The sequence below is a fragment of the Anas acuta genome, chromosome 8, assembly GCF_963932015.1.
Source record: "Anas acuta chromosome 8, bAnaAcu1.1, whole genome shotgun sequence".
NCBI lineage: Eukaryota > Metazoa > Chordata > Aves > Anseriformes > Anatidae > Anas > Anas acuta.
In genome coordinates, this window is record NC_088986.1 from 21,563,145 (window position 1) to 21,573,799 (window position 10,655).

The 10,655-nt window shown below is 51.4% G+C and overlaps 1 protein-coding gene across 8 annotated transcripts in view; it reads left to right on the top strand.

Annotated features, from left to right (window-relative positions):
• The window catches only part of LOC137860334 (zinc finger protein 92-like), a 34,025-nt gene that overhangs the window by 8,462 nt on the left and 14,908 nt on the right, over positions 1-10,655 (top strand). For 7 of the 8 annotated variants that reach the window (XR_011098845.1, XR_011098840.1, XR_011098842.1 and 4 more), the window contains exon 5: positions 9,898-9,980. The exons of the other annotated variant lie outside the window; for it this stretch is intronic. The gene's annotated coding sequence lies outside the window, so the exon portion shown is untranslated. The remainder of the gene's footprint in view (positions 1-9,897; positions 9,981-10,655) is intronic. 8 annotated transcript variants of the gene reach the window in all.

Consider the following 10,655-nt stretch of genomic DNA (forward strand, 5'->3'; position numbering starts at 1 on the left):
AGTGACACATTATGGCAGTGGGGTTTGTAACTTTGAAACGTAATTATGGCACTTAAAGTAGTCTATTGTTGAGCACTTTGGTAGAAGCATCCAGTTTGTCCTTAAGTGACAGCCCAAATTTCCTTTCTGTGTCAGAAAGCTTCGCTTCCTTCCCCTGCCAGCTGCTGTAATTTCACTGGTTTCTGTCTAATGCGTTCTGCCTTTTCAGCAGGAGGCTGTGCAGCAGGGTGAAAGTAAAACTTCAGGGTAATGTACCTTTGCATTTCCTACCAGGCTATTTCATGCAAAGAACTGATGTGCCATTTGTTTACAGATTTCGTAGAGTAAAAATGACTGGCATTCCCCTGGATTTCGGTGCAGGTGTGAAGTCCAAGCTCTACATTTCTGTGGTTACCTGTGATGCTGTTTGAGGGGTGCTGACTGTTTAGCTGAGCAGGAGAGTTACAGTCCTGGTTACTGGAAAGTAAACCACCATCCTCTGCGACGCTTTAGCTTGATTGTGAATGGGAGATGAAATCTCCCAGTCTCACTAGTAGATCATTACAATTTCATTCCTCAAAGGAGCCTCCGGATAAGGGCTCTGATCTGCATTTCAGGTCTTAGGGATGTGTTACGCTGTCTCTGAAGTGATGTTACACAGATACCTGCGCTGGGATGGATCTGGACCCTGCGTACCATTTGCATTTACTACAGCTGCGAGAGAGACTTCTCCCACCTCCCCCCTGCAGGTAGTTCCAGTATCAAAGAGCTTTTCAGAGAGACTCTCAGCAAAGGGCCTTATCTGAGGGCTGCTTTGTCTCTGTGGTAGGAGAGATCTTCACACAGAGAAAGTTCTGGCTAAAAGGCAATAGTGGGAAAATGATCTGCAGAGAGAGGTCTGTTCTGTAGGAACCGTGCTGTTCCACATAATCTGGAGTGACCCAGAGAGAGGGAGGATAGCAAGGTGGCAGAGCTACCCTGGAAGCTGCCATGCACTGAGTTTGCACCCTCATCCTCTAAACCCATTTTTAAGGTGTCCGCTACAGTCTCCCTTTTTCAGCATCCTCCTCTCCCTTGGGTATGCAGTACTCTTGCCGTAGGGGGGTTTAATATCCAATTAAGCTGCACCAGTGTGCACACCTTTATGTTGTGTGACTGTTCTGCTTAGGCAGTTGCTGTAATTAGGAGCATCGAGTTGTTCTGCTGATTGGGGTTAGCAATTGGTGGGATTTGTACCTGGGAAAGCATAATGGTGAAAGTGTTTCGAACAAAGGCCTGCTTAATGGGAAAAGTAAATGGCTGGTGAAATGGAAACTACTAGGCTTAACTAAAAGGTTATTAAAAAGATACTTGCCTGGAAGGTTGACTTGGATGTGTGAAGAGAGTAATTAAAATGTACGATGGTTTCTGGGAAAAGTCTCTTGGACCCTCTTCAAAGAAACTTCCACAAACTCCTGCAGAAGCTACAGGAAATCCCTTGCAACCTAATTTAGCCCAGAGCTCATCACTTCTGTGTTTTACCTTTTTAATGTCGAGGTTTGGAATTCACTCCTCTCTCGGTGTCAATGTGAGTTGCAGCTAGACTACAACAGGCATAGCTGGTCACGATGGTGATCAAAATACACCTCGTCTGCCCTGCAGCCCCTGGCCAGTCCTTGCCCTCTGCAATGCCTTTTTTTTTTTTGTTGACAGAGGTGTTGCGTGGTAAGCAGGCCTGTGCTTGTGGAATGAAATCCAGCAGTGGCTTTCTGCCTTCGCCAGCTCTTGAAGTGCATTCGGTACCAGGAGCAGCTGTGGCTGTAGGTGGGTGTAGCAGCCTCGCACAAAGGAAAGGCTGCTGTAGTACAGCCTTCTGCTCCTCTGCGTGCCATCTTCCTCCTCTCACAGCTTGCCTTCGAGTGTGGAGGAGTCTGCAGCAGCAACCTTTGATGTAAGCAGGGAGTGCTAAGCAATCCATCATTTGTCAATTAATCTGAGCAAGGGGGATTGAAATCTCGGGAGCTGGCAGCTCTGATTTAACGTGAGGCTTCGTCACGTGGTGATCTGCCTCTGATCTTGTCGAGTTCCTGGTGGCGTGAGGAGCCCCCGCTGCGGCTTTCCCGTTTGCAGACTGAAAACAAGCAGAGGCAGAGATCTCACCGACAGAGCAGCAGATGAATAGCATTTCACTCGTATCATAACACTGGAAGCAGAAGGGAAAACTGGGGGCTTTATTGTGGAGGCTCCAGTTGTGTTGGATACTCACAAAGTCAAAAATTCATGCCTCTGTGCAAGGTTGGAGTCGTTATAAAAGCAACCACCGAATGAGAAGTAGCCCGTGCAGCAGGTAGTATGGATCTCTGCTGTAAATTCACCATAGGGTGGCTGTGCCTCTGAATGTTGCTTTCTAGAGGAGAGCGTGCTAAAATTAATGTGCTTGTGCAGGCACAAGAAGGCAGGAGCTGTGAGTTCTGGGTGGGTCTGTTCCTGCACAAGCCACCAGCATCTTGTTGGCTCCCAGGACTCGTTAAGAAGCAAGTCCCTGGGCTTGGAGCCGTGCACAGGAACCAGCGAGGTAGGCTGGCTGTCGACTTGCCTGACCTTTCTTGAGGGACCTCTTGGGAAAATGGCTGGTATTTGTGTCTCAGTACTTGCATTTTAAAAAGCTCTTGGGCCAGTCGTAGCTAGATTTCATATTTATACCTCGCTTATTTAAGAAGTCTGGCTGTGCAAAACGTTTTGCCCCAGGAAGCTGAAAGAAGACAGGCTTTTTACAGTGAGAAGAGTCTGCTGGTGCCAAGTGCAGCGGGCTGGGGATGGTTTTTTACCCATGGCAGTGTACCTTGGGTGCTTCTTGGAACACTTTGGGGCTGGGAGATGCATTTCCTGAGCACAGAGAGGGCTAGCTGGTCCCATCTTCTCACTCACAGCAGCTCCTGGTCACACTGCAGCATCGTGCAAGTACAGTGGAAGTGGTACATGGAGGAAGGTACATGGGGAAGGTTTGTGCTTGTGATCCCACAGGTGAAACCCCTGCTGAGAAAAGCTGCCCGCACGCTGTCTGCAGAGCCTCCCTCCAGCCTTGTGCACCATATTCCAAAACCAGGGATACCTGCAGGCTTCAGCTGAGGCCCAGGAAGATATCTGTGAGTAGATGCAAAACCTCAGGTCCTGCTTCACCCCTGGATGTGTGCAGCTGCACACCCGTTGCGTGCAGTTACAGACACTGAAATGTGCTGTCTGTACAAATACCTGGCTTTGCTCAACGCCACCGCAGCACACATGAGCTAAAGCACAAGAGATTTTTGGTTTAGCTGTGGCAAATGAGTAAATAGAGAGTATTTACTTTCCCGTGTATTCACTTGAGATATAACAGCAGCTTTAAAATAGCTCCAGGACTGGGGATTTTGTGTGAACACAGAGAATATCCCTGATTTTAAGCACGTTATTTTCTTCTCTGTTCACACAGCATTACGCAGCATCCACTTTGTAACAGACAGTAAGCACTGCGAGACTGAAAGACAGGCCTGGGCTCCCCCCAGCCTGGCCAGTCACTGGCAGTTAAAATACTTGAATGCTACAGGCACGTTTATTCTGGGCATGTTTATGGATCAGCTGCAGATGTATTTCTGTGCATTCAATAGCACAGCACGGCCAGGTGGTCTGGGACCAGGGCTCGGCTCTGCAGCAGGTTTTTACCACGGTGAAGGACAGAATAAAAAGTGGTGACGTTCTGCACTGCTCGGATGCTGCTCCCTCGCAGAGGGTGTGGAATATTGGCAGCGGTGTTTTTCCGAAGCTCTGACCCACCGAGGAAGCGATGTCAAAGACCTCTGCTCCTCTTCCAGCTGGAAATGAGGACGGCGCTTTTTGGATGTGCTTCCTGAAACTGATGTGCTTTCTTGTCCCAGCTGAGATAGAAGACAAGCAGCTCTGAGCAAGAAAAGGCCTGGCTTGACCTGTTTTATTCATACTTTTAGAAAGGAGAAGCAAATCTGGGAGGTTTTCATTGCAGAGCCTTGCTGAGTGCACTGTGCGCTCTCCTGTCTTCTGATCTGACTTTCTTTTTAACTCACAGATGGCTGTAATTGCATTTTTGCTCCTCTACCCTTAAGGAGGAGTTTTAAGTGACTTCTCTGTCACATATTGTCAGGATTTTGCTGGCTGACTGCATACAGGCCTGTAAAGCATGCCCGGTACCCCTAACAGCGGCAGTGTGGGGAGTCAGCACAGCGTGCACCTTCCTTGCTCTTCCAGACTAGATCCCAAACCTTTCCTAAAAGAGCCTCACACTGGAGGTTGGACGAGCTGAAGCACAGCACTGCCGATGCTGGAGCAGCTTACACCCACTGTGGGTTCTGGGTTTTAACCTTGTGGGGCAAGGGGCTGCTCATCCTAAAACCCCAGCGAGCGCTGTGCTCCTTTTCGGAAGGTTAAGCAGTCAGTCTTCCGTGCAGGAGACTAAAATCTTAATAAACGCCACTTTTTTCTTCTAGCTGATGAAGCAGGTGAAAGGGGCTTCTTCTCGCATGCGCCAGGCTCTGAGCCCTTCCAGTGAATAGCTGGGCAGAGGAATCTGGCTGGCAAATTGCTTTATTTTTGTTTGTTTTTGTCACCAACAGGTAAACGGGTTGTTGACCACTAAATATCACTGCCATCATCTGGAAAACCCCTGGGTTCCAGCAGCTGGGGAGGCAGCAGTAGCTGGCAATTAATGATCGAAAGAGAAGGAATTAAAAAAAGTCAAAAATGCGTCTTGCCCTTTTGTTCTTTACAACAGGCTGGTGAGAACAGGATGTTCCCAGCAGTAACTTTTAATTATTTCACCACTGCACATCTCTCTTATTCTGCGAGTTAGAAATGTCAGTTTAATTTTCTTTTAATTGCCTCAGCTCTCAGGTACTCGAGAAAAGCCATTTTTACCGACCGGCTGGTCCCTGTCCGTGGCCTGAGAGCAGCTCGCTGCTGCACAAACACTCGGAGCGTTTCTGCTTTGGGAAGGGGCTGTCCTGGGAGGAGAGCAAAGGGTGCAAACGCCTTGCTTGTAATTACTTTATCCAGTGTGCTCTCGGTGAAAGGGATGTGGTTTGCAGTGCTCGGCTTGGGAGCAGCACAGATTTTGGGCTTCAGTGTGATTTTCTTCACCCATTTCTGCACAGAATTGAAAGCTGGGATGTGCCCATCTCCAAACACGTTCCTGGAGCTGCTGCCTGGGCTCACCGTGGTGTCCTTGGTTTCCTGGCCATACTGCTGGCCTTGATGATGGTGAAGGTTTTGCTGTCCTCCCCCTCTCCAGGTGGCACATGCTGGCTCCCCTTCTCCTCCAAGCTCCTCCTGGGCCAGGAGCTGGTGCCTTGCCGTGCTCCACCTGTGCAGCAGGCACGGATATCTCTAAGGATCCGGGCTAGGAGCTGTTGCTGAGCAGGAGCTGGGGATGGTTCAAAAATCAGAGGGCAAGAGAAAGTCACTGGAAGAGATCTGTGAAATGGGAGCCGGCCTCAGCTCATCACGGCGTCAGGGTCAGCATGGACCCATGGTAAGCTGGCATTGCCGTGCCCCGTCCTGCCACACTGGGTGTTTTGTGCAGAGCTCTGTGCTGAAGATATAGCCAGAGAAAAGCCTTGTGAGGTGCCATACAATAAAAATCCCAATGCCTGCACCCTGGGTGGGGAAGCAGCAATTTAAGAGGACATCACAAGATCCCAGGGCTGTATCTCACAGTTCACAATCCTGCAGCAAAACTGTTGTGGCTGTTCTGCTGGTGCAGCAGCGCTGCTTTGTTGTTTCCTTGCCTCTTCCTTCTCCTTGAGATCAGTCCCAATCCCAGCCGTGGTCTGGCCTGCTGTCCCCAGCTCATGGTTTTGGGATGGCAGCGGGGATATACGGCCTCACGGTGTTTTCCTGGTCTGTCCCTGGGGGAACCTAACTCAGTGACGAAGCTGAAGTCTGTTTTGTGTGGCTTGCCTGCAACACTCACATAAAACCTGCTCTCCTCATCTCCTTATACGAAGCGGAGTGGTAGCAGTTGGGGCAAAGAAGAGTTTGGATGGGTGTCAGGGAAGGATCGGTGACAGCTTCAGGGCGCAGCTTCCCATATGGAGGAGCCTGACGTGTTACAGGGAGCAGAGCAGCCCTGCTCTGCCTGTCAGCATGATGAGGCAGCGCCATTCTGTAAGGCAGGGTATGGGGTGAGGAGCCAGGACCTGGAGTGCCGGGGGAGCTCCAGAGATGAGCTGAAGTCCTCATCCTGCAGCCCACAGGCGAGAGCATTTGTTTCTTTGTGAAGCCCTCCCTTTTCCCTTGTGGTCTGCTCTGAGATCCAGGTGTTTGCACTGATTACTGGGACAAAAACTGCATTGCACGCCTGGAGAGGAGCACAGAGAGGCGAGGGGAGCCCAAATAATACCTTGTCCCAGCTGATCCCAGGCACATGGAGGGCACAGAGGAGATGGGAACCCAAATTCCAGGCTCAGAGGGGCCCACTTATAAAGTGCACAGCTTAAAAGCATTTAACAGGTATAGCTGGAAACCCTGTTCCTTCTCTGAAGGTGAACTTCCAAGCCGCAGGTAATTACCCTGTTCTCCCTTTGATGGCTTCTTTTGTTTTAGGCTGTAGAAATAGTATCTAGGTGCTTGAAAGTTTAAAATAAATCAGTGTCTCTTGGTTTGGCTGTGAGCTACAAAGAAAAAAAGGAAAAAAAAGAAGTGTTTGCAGGTGGTGAAAGGCAGGCACAGGGGGCTAGGGGGGTTTGGTGGTACCCAGAGCGTGGGTCACCGGGGCAATGCTTGGTGATGGGGTCTTGCTCCGAGGAGGTTCAGGGCACTGATTTCTCTCCGAAAAAGCATGTATTTCATCCAGATCCATTTCTGAAATATTTTGCAAGCCATTTATTGCCCATAAAACAGGCTCTACGGTGACATTTCGACACTGACCACCGCAGGGGTGTCGCGTTAAAGGGGTGTAGCTGATTAACCGTTACGGGCCCGGTTGGATTCAGAGTACTGAACCAGACGGACATTCACCAAAACTGGGGGTCCGTTCGGACATTCACCAAAAACGTATTAACCACCTGGGGGTCCGCTCAGACATTCACCAAAAACGTATTAACCACCTGGGGGTCCGTTCAGACATTCACCAACAATGCATTAACCGTCTGGGGGTCTGGTTAGATTCAGAACACTGAACTATCACGGATAACCACCCTCACCCTAGTTGCATTAATGAGAGCTATCACAATGCAATCAAGTATGGTTTATTACAGCAACAGATAATCAGGTTCTTTTGGATTGCCGGTGATAGTGACTATCTGCAAAAGCAAGCTAGTATGCATGAAATACACAGGTGTTACAGGTGTTCTAGGTGCGGGTTCTAGGTGCGGGTTCTAGGTGCGGGTTCTAGGTGCGGGTTCTAGGTGCGGGTTCTAGGTGCGGGTTCTAGGTGCGGGTTCTAGGTGTGGGTTCTAGGTGCGGGTTCTAGGTGTGTTCTAGGTGTGGGTTCTAGGTGCGGGTTCTAGGTGTGTTCTAGGTGCGGGTTCTAGGTGCGGGTTCTAGGTGGGTTCTAGGTGTGGGTTCTAGGTGTGGGTTCTAGGTGTGGGTTCTAGGTGTGGGTTCTAGGTGCGGGTTCTAGGTGTGTTCTAGGTGTGGGTTCTAGGTGCGGGTTCTAGGTGTGTTCTAGGTGCGGGTTCTAGGTGCGGGTTCTAGGTGTGGGTTCTAGGTGTGGGTTCTAGGTGTGTTCTAGGTGCGGGTTCTAGGTGTGTTCTAGGTGCGGGTTCTAGGTGCGGGTTCTAGGTGTGATCTAGGTGTGGGTTCTAGGTGTGGGTTCTAGGTGCGGGTTCTAGGTGCGGGTTCTAGGTGCGGGTTCTAGGTGCGGGTTCTAGGTGCGGGTTCTAGGTGCGGGTTCTAGGTGTGATCTAGGTGTGGGTTCTAGGTGTGGGTTCTAGGTGTGGGTTCTAGGTGTGGGTTCTAGGTGCGGGTTCTAGGTGCGGGTTCTAGGTGTGGGTTCTAGGTACAGGTGTTACAGGTGTTACAGGTGTTACAGGTGTTACAGGTGCACAGCCTAGAAATAAACGCGTTAAAAGGATCAAAGACTCTATAGAGATTTATAAGCAAATATTCAGATCTCACCCAAAGGCGTCCCAATGGGGGGGGAAGAGAGGCTCAGCCCGTCGACTGATCCCAGGAGTCAGGAGGTCCTAAGGATGTTGTATGTCCTTGGGATGGTATCTCCCCTGACGATGGTATCTTCCCTAACATCCCCTCTCTCTTGGGCCAATTTATATTATTTTCTATCTTTTAGGTGGAGCTTGAGTGGCTCTAGTCAAGCATATCTTAGTTATGATTGGTGTAAAGTTTTCCCGTTTCCGTTTAAAGTAATAGGCTCCGAGAAATTCAGGGCGCATGCTCAGTGAGGGGTGGTCGCACCTTGGAGGCGGGTAGCTTTTGGGATGGAGGTGTGTTTTGGTATTATAATGATATTATAATGAGCAAAAAGTACACTAGGGTACAGCATTTGTCAAAACATGACAGGTCTTTGGCTTAGGGTGGCAAAAAGTGCAGCTTTGTGCACAAGAACAATCGAGGCCCCACCTGATTACAGAGCCTAGCCGTGGTGTCTCCACTCCACTCTACGCTCCGTGGTGTTCCTTAGAGCTAGCACACCAAGTTTCCCCAGCGCGATAGCATCTAAGGTTGGGAGCCTAGGGAATGCTCAGATAATGCAGTTATGCCCTACCCTGAAAGCCTCTTCAATGCTGTACCTTTTCCTTAAAAGTGTGAATGTTAGTTTTATTTTCCTAGTTACTTCAGGCATTTACACCACAAGGGGTGACACCAGGCTGCAGGTACCCCACCCGCCGGGGTGCTGGCGCTTTGCTTGCCTCTGGAGATGTTTTATTTTTCCTCCTCGGTGCAAAACCAGCACAAAGCTCTCCAGGTTCAAAAAGCAACCCCCTCAGGAGGAGAAACAGCAGTGGGTACCCGACCTGCAGGCATTTACAGGGCTGTCCTGGCCGGCAGCGGGCAGCAGGTGGCATTGTCGCCCTGCGAGAGCTGCGGGCTGCGCCGGCGGCTGGGGACAGGAGCGATGTGACCCCCCCTTGGCAGAAGCCACCAAGGCTCAAGCAGAGCTGGGGACCCATAGGGATGCTCCAGAGCCCCCCCGCTGTCCCATGTGGGGACCAGGGTGAGCGAGGGGGCAGCAGGGGCACCCCCTTTCTGCCTGCTTCCCCCTTTCCTGTCCCCTCATCCATCTGAAACAGCCCCAAAACAGCCCCGGGTGTCCTCCCAGCTGGATTTGGACAGCTGGGGAAACTGAGGCAGGGAGCGTTGTGCCTGGGAAAGGGCACTGGGGGCACCGTGGGGCTGGTGCCCCCCACCCCGTGTCCTCACCCTGGGGCCACAGGGCACCCCCGAGCCGTACCCTGGGACTTTGCGCGGCCGCGCTCCCTATCTGATGGGAGGCCAGCCAAAACCGAAGCGGTTTCTTCTCTTTTCTCCAAGCAGCTCCGTCTCATCTTGTATCAGACAGGGCTGCTGAGCTCAGGGAAATGGGAGCTGTCTGCGGCCAGGGCAGGATCCCAAGGAGCAGCCATGGGATTTGCTCATTCCCCCGGGATAACAGTGTGCCTGCAGCTGCATCGGTGGCATGGGGCTCCCTGCGTGCAGGCGGCAGCTTCTGGGGGCCACCACCACCCGCTGCAGGCAACAGCAGTAGCCAGGGCACCATCACCACCTGGTGATGTGATGGAGAGGCCAGCTGCTGTTGGGAAATAATTTTTTAACTGCTAGGAGCTGTTCTGTGGGTCCCCATGGCTAAAACACATGCCATCTCGGCTTGGGGCCGTGATATTCCCAGGGAGAGGGGCACTGAATGTAGGCTCCACGCTCACAAGTGCTTCAAAAAGTGGCACAAGGCACTGAAAAATAATTAATTTCTTCCAGTGGAGAGCTGCTGATCCAGCACCTCTGCTTTACAGCGGCTGTGAGATAACAAGACGACGCAGTGAGGCACTCATCATGGCCAGGTATCTCCTGATTAGTGCAATTCAGCGATAGTGGCCGTGCTCTCTCAGCAGGCTGAGGACACAGGTGGGGGTTAGCGAAGGGTGCGTGGGTCATGGAAAGGGGGCTGGCACCTTGTGGCTGCCCTGTCCCCAGCCCCGAGCTAAGGGACATGAGAACTTTGGAAGGTGCTGGCTGTAGGATCAGGTCTGCGTGCCATATCTTGAGCCTTGTTTCTCCCTCTCAGGAGAATTTGTGTGGCTCCGATTTCTTTTTTTTTTTAATTTTAGGCTGGGACTTCAGGCCCCTAGCTTGGTGTTGGGGGACTGGTACCTCTACCGGGGCAGTCCCAGAGCGGGGTCAGCACCAGCAGAACAGCCCCGGCACCAAGCACCATGCTTTACCCAGCGGTGAAATGTCCCAGCAGGGGAGGCTTTGCACCAGGGACCCCCTGGGAAAATGGCATGTCCAAATGGGGAATATTTTGGGGGGAATCCACGAGATGTTTGTATATCGGGCATGCAGGAAACAAGGCAGAGGGAAAGAGGCACAGCCCCCGAGGTGAATGCGTTGCTCATGGAGGCTGTGGATATCCCTCATTGCTGTGTGTCCCAGGCTGATACCTCCACAAAGGTGCTCGAGTGGGAGAAATCAGGCTGAGCGAGGAGGTCCTGAGCAAGGCTCTGGGGTGATGCCGT